Source organism: Epinephelus lanceolatus, chromosome 18 (assembly GCF_041903045.1).
Source record: "Epinephelus lanceolatus isolate andai-2023 chromosome 18, ASM4190304v1, whole genome shotgun sequence".
Classification (NCBI taxonomy): Eukaryota; Metazoa; Chordata; class Actinopteri; order Perciformes; family Serranidae; genus Epinephelus; species Epinephelus lanceolatus.
Window position 1 is genome coordinate 30466151 of NC_135751.1, and position 13877 is coordinate 30480027.

Sequence of the window (13877 nt, forward strand, 5' to 3'; positions counted from 1 at the left end):
TTTGATTTGTTACATTTTTAGTGGTGTGTTGTTATTATAATTGATGATTGATCAATATACACAGTGATGTTTCAGTGATTATAATGTACGAGTATTTCAACTGATGAAAACAGATGCTGTTAAATGAAAAACCTTTTAAGAACAATCAGTAGGCTCAATACAAAAAAGTGATACTTAGACAACTGAGTGTTCTCAGTGGTTAAATAGAGGAAGTAGTTTTTGTATGAGTCTCCTATTATTGTCTCTCACTGTGTCTCTCTGGCACAGTAATACACTGCAGTGTCCTCGCTCTTCAGACTGTTCATCTGTAGATAGACTTTACTGCTGGAGTCATCTCTGGAGATGGTGAATCTACCCTGGACTGACTGGGAGTAATAGATATAAGTACTAGATGGGCTGATATAAGCAACCCACTCCAGTCCTTTTCCAGGAGCCTGTCTGACCCGGGCCATGTAGTAGCCATCAAAATCCAACCCAGAGGCTGTACAGGTCAGTCTGTGAGATTCTCCAGGCCGTTTAACCACTGGTTCAGATTCTGTCAGAGTCTGACCATCAACACCTGTCAAGACAGCAAGAAAACCATGACATGTAACACATTTACAACCAAACAGAAAACATAATATATAAAAATCAGGTAAAACCTTCACCTGCCCAGCAGATAGTTAAAAGCAGCAGTCCTGTCCTATAGTCCATCATGTTAAACTGTGTGTCCACTGTTCTCTGTCCTCCTCTCTGCAGTCAGATAAGTAGAGGTGGAAGATATCTGAGTTTTGCATTGACTCCTCCTCACAGGGAGGAAACAACTGAAATAGACAAGAATCTCAGCTTGTTACAGGTGGATGTACAGGAGGATTTTAATTATGTAAAATGTCAATTTAAATTTCATATTAACAATCAGCATTAACATATAACTCAACAGACTGTTGATCCACAGGACCTGACTATGATAACAGTTCAGACTGAGAATCTAACATCAACCTGGGCCAATCTCCACACATTGACAAAAGACCACATAGAATACACTGTAATTGTTATGTTGATTTTTGTTTACTGTTTTTTGCTAATGGCATATCTTTTAATTTAATTATGAACTCCTGTTTCAAAGTCATGAAAAACATTAAGTTATCAGTTCCAAGGGTCAGTAAATTGCACTTACAGGATAGCTACAATACACAATTAAATTTCTGAAGATAATTCAGCTGAATTTATTTCATTACTCAAAAGTTTAATGGTTAAGAAAAAATAAATTAATGAATGTATGCATTATGTAATTAAGTTTTCATTGTGAAATTACATACAATGATGTATCAGTGATTGAAACCTCCAGGTATTTAAATTGCTGTAACAGTGAGCTGGTGTTGAAATCATTAGTGGTCTGAGGGCTCCTCCTCTGGTGGCTTCATGTTACAAGTGTTCAGGCACTGAGGGGTTTTTGTTCAGGTCTACTGATGCTTTGTGTCACTGTGGCTCTCTGGCACAGTAATACACAGCAGTGTCTTCAGGCTGCACATTCTGTCCGTTTAGAGTCACTGTGTTGCTGGAAGAGTCTAAACTGATACTGAACTTGTTCTTCAGTGAATCTTTGTAATATGTGCTATATCCACCGCCTGCTCCTCCAATCCACTCCAGTCCTTTCCCTGACGGCTGTCTGATCCAAGCTGTCCAGTAGCTGCTCACAGAATAAGAGACCTGACAGGTGATGGTCAGACGTTCACCTGGCTGCACAGTCACAGAGGCTGGCTGTGTCAACTGTTGACACTTCACACCTGTGGAGGAAAACATGTTGAATATTGAATGAGTGTAATAAGAGTGAACAGTCAGTGTGCTGTGATCATACTGTCAGTGTCTCTGCCTCAGTGAGACTCACAGGATCCAGCAGCCAGCAGCAGCAGCAGAGCTACAGAGAACATGGTTGGTATTGAAGGTGATCTGATGGGAGCTTCTCTTCTTCTGCTGCAGCTGACAGCATGATATCAAGTCTTTATAGCAGACTGTGAGGAAGTTCACTTTGCATAGAGAAGGACACTGACAGGCTATAAAAGAAGGATGAACTGTCCTGTCACATGTAGTTGGAGCTGTGTGTTATGATCTTTCATTTGACATGTGAAATGATTTGTATTTATTACATAAATAACTTAAAGTCTAACAATTCAGAGTGACAGTTACACTTAGGTGAAAGGAATATTTAATGTTCCCAGTCTAAACTACAAATTGGAGAACACCAGAGCTGCAATAAAAATTGTCTGAATGAGGAGGTTTTACTGAGACTGTGTTTCTTTGAGTGTGTTGAAGATGTTGAACTGAAGCTGATTCTGTGAAAGTGAAAAGCAGAACGCCTAGTATTGACTTAGTTTGACATGTTGAGTTTTTGTCCAGCTTTGTGGCTTCCTGTGTCACTGTGGCTCTCGAGCACAATAATAAACAGCAGAATCTTCAGCCGTCAAGCTGTTCATCTGCAGATACACCTGGTCCACGTTGTTGTCTCTGGAAATGGTGAAGCGATTCTTGACTGACATGGAATAAGCTTTATTTCCTACAGTTGGAGCAGTAATGTGGGCAACCTACTCCAGTCCTTTTCCTTCAGCTTGTCTGATCCAGGAGATATGAGCGTTATCATCTGATATTCCTGCATATGTACAGGTCAGTTTGTGGGATTCTCCAGGGCGCTTTACCACTGGTTCAGACTCAGTCAGAGTCTGACTGCAAACACCTGGAGAGAAAAGTAGTGTTATCATCACAGAGCTGAAATATGAACCTTTTCAAAGAACAGGAGGAGTGCAGAAGTATGTATTCACCAGAAATCCATGATAGCATCAGAAACATTATACATGTAGCTGAAGTCATGGTGGAAATGTGTTGTATGTCTGGTCAGTGGTTTGGTCTCTCTTCTTCAGTCTGCAGTGAGATAAATAAAGATGGAGGAGATGAAGATTTGCATGGACTCCTCCCCACAGTGCTTTTTTTATTTTGACATCATTAGTGGTTGAACAAGACACAAAGACAGAGATCACGACAAGATTTGAAAGAAGTGCCTCAAAAAGAAAATATCAAACTGTTCTATATTCTGATGTAAAAAGGAGCTCTGAAAAGACTCTATAATGGTGAGAGTTTTTAGCTCTTGTACTAAATATGTTACCAGTTCATGAATTACAGACAGGTGTTTTTTTCTCTGTCAGGTTTAATGTATCTACCAGAAGCTGCTATAACATCATATGTCGTCTGGTGTCTGTAGGGATGAATGTATCCATGTAAAGGGATCACAGTGTTGCAAAGCTGCAGAAAAATAGTCATATAACTGTGGGAAATCAGTGATATGTCTGGCAGTTGCATGTCATCGCCACTAGACTACACTAAACAATGGGACATTTTCCACCATCCATTTTCTAGTTGAAACTTGGCATGTTTCTGTGACATGCAGTTTAAATTTGCAGCAACATTACTGATGTGTGCTGACTGTACTCAAGTACAACCTGTAGGTCTGTTGTTCTTCTTGCCTTCTCAGAGAGAAGATGTGAATGTTTATTGTCAACCTTCACTGTGCCAGTGATTCATTACCAACAATAATCCAACAAACACTGGTGTAAGACAAAGAAGGAATATGATGAAAATGTGGTTAATGATGCACATCCATGAAAGAATGCTGCAGTATGTAACCTGACATACTGCAGTGCATTTCTTAATGCAGCATGTAAGTAATGGTAAGGGATATCTATTTATCTCTTAAATATGTGATGTATCAGTTATACTAATGATAGAGTATTTAAACTGAGGAAGATAGCTGCTATTAGATTTATTTAAGAGCCATTTATACAAGCTGAAGCCTGCTTCCCTTTTCACTGTGACATGTGTTGAAATCATTAGTGGTCTGAGGGCTCCTCCTCTGGTGGCTTCATGTTACAAGTGTTCAGGCACTGAGGGGTTTTTGTTCAGGTCTACTGATGCTTTGTGTCACTGTGGGTCTGTCTTGCACAGTAATACACAGCAGTGTCTTCAGGCTGCACATTCTGTCCGTTTAGAGTCACTGTTTTTGTGGAAGAGTCTGTGCTAATACTGAACTTGTTCTTCAGTGAATCTTTGTAGTATGTGGTGTATCCAGAAGCTGCCATTCCAATCCACTCCAGTCCTTTCCCTGCAGGCTGTCTGATCCAATGTGTCCAGTAGCCACTAACAGAATAAGAGACCTGACAGGTGATGGTCAGACGTTGACCTGGCTGCACAGTCACAGAGGCTGGCTGTGTCAACTGTTCACACTTCACACCTGTTAAAAGAAGAAAATGTTTTGTAACAAATGATCAAATTAACAAAAGAAGAACTGTTGGCTTTGACAAATCCAGAGAGACTCACATCCAGCTGCCAACAGCAGCAGCAGAGCTACAGAGAACATGGTTTATGTTGAAACTGACGTGCTGTGAACTCCACTGACAGCCTGATGTGATGTTTTTATAGCTGAGTAACAAGGAAGCTCACTGAGTTTGCATAGAATCAAACATATGAAGCATCAATCTTGGTCTAACTGGAGCCAATAGAAGAGTCTGTTCAGTGTTATTATATCTGCAGAGTGACAACAAATCACCTCTGCTTTACATCTGTAACATTTATACAATATCACATCACGTCCCCACATTTACATGAATAAAACAACTGTTAGCTTTGTATTACTGAAAACCAAATAATCCCTAAAAATCAAGTGTTGACATCAACTAACTCATTACTGTATTTATTAATGCAATTATTTATTACACACTGCACTTTTTCACTGTATTTGCTGCAAACAGAAATACAGTGAGAGCAGCCAGGATCATGTCAATGGTATGAAAACTATGTCTGATGCTGCTGGTGTGCAGGTTGAAGTAAAAGATTTTTAATACTGTCAGTGTTTAAAGATGCACTCAGAGAGACTTTGACGCCAGTGAACAGAAGCATCTGCTCAGTAACTGAAACATGTGACAAAGTAAATCCTTTAGTTTAGATTCAAACTCTCGTAGTTCACACATTTATAAGTTACTTTGTGTCAAGGTCAACACATTTTACCTTTGGTTGTGTGGCTGTGTCAAAAACAATCATTGTAAATCATACAGGTTTATGTTTTTATTTGTTTGTTTCATTATTAGGATTATAGTCAAATAGAATAAATATCTATCAAAAACAGAAACACTGTGTTAAATAAAGACACAGGTTAATTCTGGCCCATGGAGAGGTGTAGCCACATTTTCTTTATATTTAGATGCAGAAAGCGTAATTACATTAAATGGTAAATATTCTCTCCACATCTTTTCTAGATATTTCTCTGCAGGGAAACACGGCAGTAATCATGTGATTTCTAAATAATTATGATTTCATCAAATATCTGTGTGTGTGCCTTGAGAGAAATGGTCACACTCTCCCCAGTGACATTTGACTTTATATCTTCTGCTGCCACCTGTTGGTGCTTGTGTAAAATATCTGTGGAGTTTTTGTGAAGTCTCTCTGCTTCCTTCACTGAAACAGCTGTGTATAGGATATCATGGAGAGGGAGTGGCTCCTCAACTGGCACTCTGTTATAGTTACACTTAGTTGCATCATTTATATATAAAACATATTTAGTAATATTTCCTCCTTCCATGTTTAATATTACATTCAGAGACAGGAGCACCTTTTTGTTTTGTGGTGTTTTATTAGATACTCAAAATATAGGCATAAAATTGGCTGTATGTTAAATGTATAGTTGAACTCAGTGATGTCATGGAAAATTTGTGGTTGAGTCACATGGTTGCTGGGTATTTGTGGAGGTCTGTTGGTGGTTTGTATCACTGTGTAGTGCAGCCGCACACAGTGATACACAGCTGTGTCCTCAGGCTGCAGATTCTGTCCTGTTAGAGTCACTGGTCCAGCTGAAGTTTCTCTTATGTAGCTGAACTTGTTTTTCAGAGCATTATTTTTACGAAGAGTACCTCCACCCCACATATGAGAAATCCAGTCCATTGGTTTTCCTTCACGCTGTCTGATCCAACCTGTTGCATAGCTGTTATCAGTCAAAGAATAACCAGAGACCTGACAGGTGATGGTCAAAGACTGTCCAGGCTGCACAACCATTGAGTCTGGCTGGATGAGATCAAAACTGTTCACACCTGTGGAAAGACAAATCAACATTATCTCCATCATTCATCTGACTATTCAGTGTTTCTAATGTGTTTATTAGTGTGAATCCACTGAAAGCTCCTCACAGGATCCAGCTGCCAGCAGCAGTATCAGAGCTACAGAGAACATGGTTGATGTTGAAGCTGAACTGATGTGAGCTCTTCTGTCCTCTCACTGACACACACACACTTCACTTCTTTATGAGGCAACACACAAGGAGGCTGATTTACATACTGATGACAGTAAAGGTTTATTTGAATGAATCAAAATGAAGATGAAATGTTCAGGTGTTGTTCTTCATCTCACACAAAGAGAATACACCTTTTAGATTGTTGAGTAAAATATCTTTTTCTAGAATTTAACTCATTAAAATCACCATGAAGTTGGCTCAAGACTAATTCAATTATGATACAGGTAATAACTGCAGGTGTTTTAGATAAAGATGTCATGAACCCATTCTGTTTGTTGTTGGTTATTTCCTTAAAAGCTACGACTTCATTCTCATAATATTATGACATTTTTTCTGATTAAATTACGACTTTTCTTCTCTTAATATTATGACTTTATTCTTGAAATCTCAGAATTTTTTTTTCTTCAATGCGGCCCTAATACTCTGTCATATGAAAGAGACACTGATTTTTGAGGATTTGCTTTTATTGTCCTGTCACAAGCTATTTAAACCAAGTTGTCAGCTGAAGTTGTTTCATCACTTGAAAGATTCATATACATATCATGATGTATCAGTGATGGTGATTCAGGAGAATTTAATATGATGAAAACAGTTGCTGTTAAATTAGATTAAGAATTGTTTTTAATAAAATGTAAAGTCTGTTTCTCTCTGTACTGTAACAGTGAGCTGGTGTTGAAATCATTAGTGGTCTGAGGGCTCCTCCTCTGGTGGCTTCATGTTACAAGTGTTCAGGCACTGAGGGGTTTTTGTTCAGGTCTACTGATGCTTTGTGTCACTGTGGCTCTCTGGCACAGTAATACACAGCAGTGTCTTCAGGCTGCACATTCTGTCCGTTTAGAGTCACTGTGTTGCTGGAAGAGTCTGAGCTGATACTGAACTTGTTCTTCAGTGAATCTTTGTAATATGTTGCGTATCCAGAAGCTGCCATTCCAATCCACTCCAGTCCTTTCCCTGCAGGCTGTCTGATCCAAGCTGTGTAGTAGGTGCCCACAGAATACGAGACCTGACAGGTGATGGTCAGACGTTGACCTGGCTGCACAGTCACAGAGGCTGGCTGTGTCAGCTGTTCACACTTCACACCTGTTAAAAGGAGAAAATGTTTTGTAACAAATGATCAAATTAACAAAAGAAGAACTGTTGACTTTGACAAATCCAGAGAGACTCACATCCAGCTGCCAACAGCAGCAGCAGAGCTACAGAGAACATGGTTTATGTTGAAACTGACGTGCTGTGAACTCCACTGACAGCCTGATGTGATGTTTTTATAGCTGAGTAACAAGGAAGCTCACTGAGTTTGCATAGAATCAAACATATGAAGCATCAATCTTGGTCTAACTGGAGCCAGTAGAAGAGTCTGTTCAGTGTTATTATATCTGCAGAGTGACAACAAATCACTTGTGATAATATAATTCATTACACACTGACATGTAACATTTTTCAAATGTCCCTGCATTTACAGAAAATATTCAATCAATCAATCAATCAATCAATCAATCAATTTTATTTATAAAGCCCAATATCACAAATCACAGTTTGCCTCACAGGGCTTTACAGCATACGACATCCCTCTGTCCTTTGGACCCTCACAGCGGATAAGGAAAAACCCCCCCCCAAAAAACCCTTTAACGGGGGAAAAAAACGATATAAACCTAAGGAAGAGCAACTGAGGAGAGACCCCTCTTCCAGGACGGACAGACGTGCAATAGATGTCGTACAGAACAGATCAGCATAATAAAGTAACAGTAATCTGTATGACACAATGAGACAGAAAGGGAGAGATTCAAGTGTTAATTTTGTTTTATGGTACAAAATGCATGCCTGAATATATAGTACTGATGCTTCTGGTTTGCAGGTTTAAACAGAAAAAACTTAAATGGTAAATGGCCACAAAACGGCTTTAGTGTTAACATGAAGTTCACGTTAATCACTGTTTTCAACATGTTTTGGATTGTGAACATTTCAGGTTTCTATTTATCTGCAGATCCAGCCAATTTCTGTGATCAAGCGTTGTTCTGATGTGCTTTATTTGTGTTTTTGTTCTTTGTTTTGAGCGGGTGATATTCGGAGGAACTGATGAGTTTACATTCAAATATACAGAAATCTAATGTGGATATATCAAAGTGCTTTTGCAGGTGGTGAGAAAACTCTGATGTCATTAAGATCACATTGCTGTTTGTTGTCTGTGGAGGTTTTTGTGCAGCTGTTCCACTGTCTTCAGTCACTGTGCTTTGTCGAGCACAGAAGTAAACAGCAGAATCTTCTGCTGTCAGGCTCTTGACCTCGAGGTACTGAGTGCTGCTGGGCACATCTTGAGTAAAACTGAAACGGCTTTGAAAGGAGCTGCCATAGGTCAGATTGCTTGTAGCTGTGTTTATCAACCCAATCCACTCCAGAGCATTCCCTGGCCTCTGTCGTATCCAGTTAATACTGTAAGTTGTCATGGTATAACCAGAAATGATACATGACATCTTCACTGTCTCTCCAGGTCTTTTCACCTCAGAGGAAGACTGGTCCAGTTTGATCTCACTCCAAACTCCTCTAAGTAAAGAAACAATCATTATCAATCAAACTTTAATAATCACAGGTTGCACATTTATAAAATCAGTAAAGCAGATTTAAGTTTCTCACCATGAACAGTAACTACAAATAACAAACTCCAGATAACTGTATTTTCCATTCTGTGATAAACACTGTAGTTCAGTGCTTTCTGATCTGAGTGTTTCAGAAATATATCAAACTGTCCCAGTGATCTGCCACAAGTTGCTGATGGCGTGTTTATAAGAGAGGAAGAGTTTGCATAGACCTCCCTCTGTGGGTTTAAACAGGGAACATGTGACACTGATACATTTCCATAAGTAGAGTATCTCTACAAGAACGACACAGGAAACTGTAAAATATTAATATCCTGGCAACTAATTTCTGCTCCAATGGAAGATAACGGGACAACAACAATCTTTAACTAATGGTGCAATGAAGAGCTTTTTGGCTAAATTACAAAAAGTTATTTACATTGTTTGTTTTGTATTTGTGAAGAGGCAGAGCTACTGTTTAAGTTATAATGAAGTTACCAGATGTTATTTTTCATCCCATTACATGGTAACAGGGCACATTTCGCCCCATCCTCTCTGGGCATCACAATACACAAAAGTAAATGATTAAAACATGTCATATACATCTTGTATTCAGGGAAAATCAAGCCTATCTAACTCTCTTCTATACTGATGTTGGCTGCAGTGGAAGTCAGATGACATCTACACAAATGCATTAAATACATAACTTTTCTTCTGTCTACCATGAACAAGAAATGGCCTCTATTAGTGAATTCTATAAACAGGGTTTTGCATTGACTCCTCAGCACAGTAAGGATACAGCTGATTGGACTGCTTGGGTGCTTTTTTTGTAATTAATGAATAAATATAAATTGTAACGTGCTGTTGAACGTCACAATCAAGCAACTAAATGGTTTACATAATTAGATGAGATGAAAATGGGAACTAGGGTTTGATTTGAACAAATATGCCATCATCAGTAGATGTGTTAATGTCAGATAAGAGCATTCAAATCACCTCTGTTCTTTATTTACGTTACTGTTAGTGCATGTGTTTTAATCATATGATCAGTATGAGTCAATGAGTCAAACTCAGTCAGTCCTAGACTGCCCTCTAGAGTTTTGAAAGAGGGACTCAGCATGGAGACACATGACGTTTTGTTCATTAGGTCTGTTTAATAGTCTGAACTCTGTGGATGTTGTATTCTGTCACTGTCTGCTGAGAGAGAGGAGATCTGACCTGTTTGAGTCTTCTTCCAGTCTGTATGGTGATACAATTATTTCACTGCATTGATCTGTAATGGTTATTTATTTACATGCAGTAATTTCTTTCAACCCCAAAGCAAAGACAGTTGTTGTTTATCAGCCCAGTCAGAGGGGTTACTGTAGGTTTTTGTACAGCTGCTCAACCAACTCCAGTCACTGTGGCTCTTGAGCACAATAATAAACAGCAGAATCTTCAGTCTTCAGACTGTTCATCTGCAGATACAGCTGCTGTCTGCTGTTGTCTCTGGAGATGGTGAACCGGCCTTCAACTGACTGAGAGTAGTAGATGAGGTCACTATCATCCTCAATAATCGCAATCCACTCCAGTCCTTTTCCAGGAGCCTGTCTGATCCAGTGCATCCAAGAGCTACTAATGTCTAATCCAGAGGCTGTACAGGTCAGTCTGTGAGATTCTCCAGGCCTTTTAATCACTGGTTCAGATTCTGTCAGAGTCTGACCATCAACACCTGTCAAGACAGCAAGAAAACCATGAAATGTCAGAAACACAAATGAGAACTGTGTCAAGTCAAGATGAGTGAAAATCTTCACCTGCCCAGCAGATAGTTAAAAGCAGCAGTCCTGTCCTATAGTCCATCATGTTAAACTGTGTGTCCACTGTTCTCTGTCCTCCTCTCTGCAGTCAGATAAGTAGAGGTGGAAGATATCTGAGTTTTGCATTGACTCCTCCTCACAGGGAGCCGAGAGCTGTCCCTTGTTGGTATGTGCAGCTGGTTTATGCCAGGTGTCCTGTGGTGATCAGGGGCCTGTAGGACATGATTCACTGGAGTTGTTTTACGTCCTGTACTTTATCATGTGAAAACTGGCAGTTTTAGACAGCCATGTTTGTCTCTTCCTGGATGCAGAAAATAACGCTGGTCATGTTGCAGCTACTGTCATGCAGAAAACCAATCATTATCATGAGGTAAACAAAACCCACACACAGTCATGTAATCCAGAGGACATCAAACAAGATACAAATAAAATAATCTACAGCCTTGTTTGCTCCTCTGTGAGGCTGTGTTTAGGCACAGCAGTGCTTAGTGTTAAATGTTAAGGTCAGCATGCTAACATGTTCACAATAATTATGCTAACATGCTGATATTTAACAGGTATGGCCTTAACTATGTTTATATTTACCATCTTAGTGTTGAAGCATGTTAACATTTGCTACAGAGTGCTCAGTTGATGTTGTTGTTTTGTTGGCTGATGTGAAATTAAGCGTCGCCCTGGTTCCCTCGTCAGAAAGCCTATATTGGATTTTTCCATTGGAATTTTGGATTATTGCAGAAAGTAAGCTTTTTGACCAACACACGTTTATGGTACCAACACATTTGTTTGGTAAGATAATCTCAACAACTGAACACCTCTATGATGATTTTTGAAAGCTGAATGCATCATCAGAAGTAAAAAGGCAATGTTAGGCTATAAACAAACTACACCACCGTCTGCATGACTTAACATCACCACCACAAGCCTGTTAAACCGTGTTGTGTGTGATGATGTTAATTTAGCCACTTGTTAGCAACCACCTCTTCTAAGACACATTGCGTCAGAATTCACAAGTGGGGCTTTTACTGATGTATTTTATATCGTAAAAAAAAAACATGAAAGTTTGTTAAGCTTGTTTTAACCACAGACCTTATTTAAGGCCTCAAACCAAGAACCCATTAAAAAACACAGACTTTGAGATGAGGGAACCGGGAGTGCTGAAATGTGAACTCACTTGTGGGTTTCAGGACTCATTCCTGGGGCAGTCTAATAGCTACAAACATATTGAAGAAATGAGGTGAAGAATGAGGGAGGATTAGTTTATTAGTAAAACAGTGTTGACTTCTGCCAGCTAGAAGGTCTGCAGAAGCTAACCAGAACAGAGGCTGTTTCAACTGAGCAAAACAGGGATATTGTTGGTGACACTGTGTTTAAGTCTGTAAGAATGGAAGGAATTTGGTTGGAGGATAAAAATTGAATATTTTGTTTCTGAGGTTTAGGTCCCCAACACAATTGGCATGTTAGACACAAGGAAAATAAGGGTCGGCCCTACCCCTACATTTGCACGTTCCTGCGAGGGGTAGGGGTGTCCCAGTTCCTTTTTGCGTGTAGGGGTAGGGGGTATAACGAGGGGTAGTGGGTATGAAACTAGCCCTTCGGAGCGAGGGATTTCAGATGCTGAATTGCCAGCGAGGGGTAGACGTCGCCATGGCTACCACCGAGCAAGAGACGGGAAAAAAGTTCATACATAGCTAACGTCGCCGTCATCAGGTTGTTTGTTAGCTAGCTAGCTTGCTCACACTATCTGACGTTTGTCATCTGTCCTGTTCTGCAAAATTGTCGGATTTTTCACATCACGATAACACGCCAGCTAGTATAACTATGCTGCCTTGTAATGTTAGCTGGTTAGCTAACTAGCTAGCTAGCAGAAGTCCCCCGTCGTCTGTCGTTCATCAAACGAAGCATGATGAATAATGCAAACGCGATCGGTAGGATGAACTAAACTGGAGACTCCATTGTAGATGCCGGTTGGAAATGTAGATGGCTTGCAGCTTCCTGTTTAAAACAGTTAGGTATGCGTGAACGTAACCGACGCAGTGACGTAGTGAGTGGTGTCCCAATTCCTAGGGAAAGATTTCAACCCCTACCCCTCGTTGCTTCATTTTGAGGGTCAAGGGGTAGTGGACAAGGGGGGGTATTGGGATTGGTTTAGTACATTAAAGATAATTGGTTTTCTTTCTATAAATAGTAACTAAACTTCAGGCATATGTATTTTTCATTCTTCAACAAACACTGTGGTTCAGTCCTTGAGCAAATTACTACACATACAAAGGTACATCTCACACAGAGAGAAGGTGGAACTGTCACGGCCCTGGCTGTGTCACTAGTTTCCCTGTGTTTGGTTTTTCCTTGCCCTCTGTTTCCCCTCCCCCTGTCTGTCTCTCTGTGTGTCTGTGCTGTGGAGTGGGAAACCCATCACTCTCCTGGGTTACATTCATTCAACTCACCTGCTCCCTGCTGCTCACCTGAGGACCATCCAGTAATCAGCCTTGCAGTATAAAACACCAACTCTCCTCTCCAATCCTCGCCAGGTTGTTGAGTCTTGTGGTACAGTTACGCTTCAGGCCGCTGTGGAATTGTGAATTCAACTTGGACTTTTTTTGGTGAATTTTCTCGTGGATACTTACCTTGTGTTTGCCTCTGTCACGGGATCACCGCCCACCATTTGTCTGCCTGTTTGTCTTTCTGCCATGCTCCCAGCCAGCCAAACCCCTCCAGCCTTGTGTTGCTTACCTGCCATCAGCCCACTCCCCTCAGCCTCCATTTCCCGGATTTTCCTCTGCAGCCACATTCATAATCCTGGCAATATGACCCCATTTTTTACCACTGTCTTTCTGAGTCTGTGTTCTGCGTTTGGGTTCACTTTGTTGATTGTAACAGGATCTTGAATTTCTGACAAAAAACCTTTCTCTAGTTTGACTATTTAACGTCACCATGAAGTTGGCTCAAGACTATAATTTAGTTAGTCACAAATGCAGTTATGATTCAGACAAGAACTGCATTTTTTTTTTTTTTTGTTTTAATAACAATTTCATGTTAGAAAAACTGTCCTTTTGAGGATTCATTTGTAATAGAGTTAGGTTAGGAGTTATAAAAAGTTGAAACCTGAATTCTATCTCAAAAATATATACATACAGTGATGTATCGGTTATTGTAATGTTAACGTATTTTAAAACTGAGGAAGACAGCTGCTTTTAGATTTATTTA

At 39.9% G+C, this 13877-nt stretch overlaps 1 pseudogene; it reads right to left on the bottom strand.

Moving 5' to 3' along the window:
• Positions 1–245: 245 nt before the first annotated feature.
• LOC144458568 (Ig heavy chain V region 6.96 pseudogene) lies at positions 246–13434 on the bottom strand (annotated as a pseudogene).
• Between the last annotated feature and the right edge of the window lie 443 nt (positions 13435–13877).